At 45.9% G+C, this 1,796-nt stretch overlaps 1 non-coding gene across 1 annotated transcript; it reads right to left on the bottom strand.

Annotated features, from left to right (window-relative positions):
* Positions 1–327: 327 nt before the first annotated feature.
* TRNAP-CGG (transfer RNA proline (anticodon CGG)) lies at positions 328–399 on the bottom strand. The gene has a single exon. It is a non-coding gene; the product is annotated as a tRNA-Pro (tRNA).
* Between the last annotated feature and the right edge of the window lie 1,397 nt (positions 400–1,796).

Here is a 1,796-nt window from a genome sequence, read left to right as displayed (position 1 = left end):
TCGCATCCGAAGTGGTTTCAAGGTTAGGCTTATCCCAACAGTGAGATAGTGATATAGTGAGATAGCGATGCGCTCTTGATCCATTGCGCAAATTTGGTAGGTTCGCGCTTGCGCATTTTTGAAACCCAGGCGCGGTGCATGGTCATATCAATTTTTCTCGGCGGGTCTTGCTGCCCTCATGTTCACACAAACGACACATCTTCGGAATGATAGCCTTGTTCGGAATTTAAAACCTGGATCTTTTTCACCCTGAACGAGTTATACTCTTCATTAGCTTATGGCTGCACATTATGTGCCGTAAAAAAAAAAATAATAAATAAAAAAGACGGGCTCGTCCGGGATTTGAACCCGGGACCTCTCGCACCCGAAGCGAGAATCATACCCCTAGACCAACGAGCCTGACGGCGTAGTAGCTGCTAACCATCTGTGGACATTTGCTTTGGTTCATTGGTTTAATCATTGCTTTGAGGAAACAATGGTTTAATCAGTGCTGCCTTGAGTTCTCCAGGAGGCATTCGTTCAGTGCAGTGTTCTAGGCCGCACTGTTCAATGTCGCATTAGAGTGCTTTGTGTTTGTAACAGGCTTTCGCAAGTTCCGGCGTCGCAATGCTCTTGCGATGAACCCAGGGCACGCCTTGCTTGGAGTTCATTCCGTTTATTTTGGGTTAAAAGGTAATTACATTCCACTATGGCTCACCTTCACGGTAAACGAAGGGCGCACGGCTCCACAAAAGAAAAAAAAAAGAAGAAAACGATAGCACGCGTCATATTTTCAGTCCGCCCCTGTTGTTGCTAGGCTTGAGAACGCGCGAGAGGTTCAATCCGCAAATCAGCAAAAGCCACCGAAGCGCGCGTCCGTGTCATAGCAACCCGCTATTTTCATTGGGACCCCAGCCCTCTCCCCAAAGCTTTTCATATAAGCACATGACATTGGGCGCCTCACATTTTGCTCCATCGAAATGTGGCCTCCGCGGCCGGGATCAAATTCCGGTCTCCCGGCTCAGTCATTGACCTTGGCTCAGTGGCCTAGCGCCCTTACCATTGATCACACCGCAGCGGGGTTCCAAAAAATAAAATAAAAATAAAACGAAGGCCTCCTCTAGGATTTAAACCCGACAGTGCTCAATGGTAATAACAACGGGCCGTGCTGGTAACATAGCTTGTCAATCAATTTGACATTAAAGGTACATTATATACTTTGATGCTTCAAAATGAACTACAATTTTGACATCAAGAGAATGTATAATTTCGCGCTTCAAAGTGAACTGCTAGTTATATAGTTATATGGGGTTTTATGGCGCATACCTTTGTCACACGAACACTTTCGATCCTCATTGACAATGCAGATCAAGGTTGTTAGGAGGTCACACCACAGTTTTCAAGTGCAATCGAGCCCGAACCTACTTGGCTCGAAGCCCCTTCCTCAATCACTCTGAAGTTTTCAAGGAGAGTGGGCGTCACCACCCTCGACGTCACCAAATGCACACGAAGGAAATTTTTCAATGGTCATTCAAAAGGACCATGTAGCACTTTATGCTTCAATCCTTCTTGAAAACCTCAATGCAGATCGAGTTTAATGAGGATCAGAAGTGTTCGTGGAAGACTGTAATACCCCTGTCACACGGACAGTTTCAATCCTCATTGAACTCGATCTGCATTCAACTCGATGCAGATCGAGGTCACACGCCAAATTTCAAGTGCAATCGAGCTCAAGCCTGCTTGACTTCAAGCCGCTTCCTCAAGCGCTCTTCTCTAACAAATGTAAGAGCATGTCTTTTCAGTCATAATTCTCTTGT

The sequence above is a fragment of the Amblyomma maculatum genome, chromosome 7 (genome assembly GCF_055883805.1).
Source record: "Amblyomma maculatum isolate TAMU_Amacu chromosome 7, ASM5588380v1, whole genome shotgun sequence".
Taxonomy (NCBI): domain Eukaryota; kingdom Metazoa; phylum Arthropoda; class Arachnida; order Ixodida; family Ixodidae; genus Amblyomma; species Amblyomma maculatum.
This window is presented reverse-complemented; position numbering and strand designations above follow the sequence as displayed.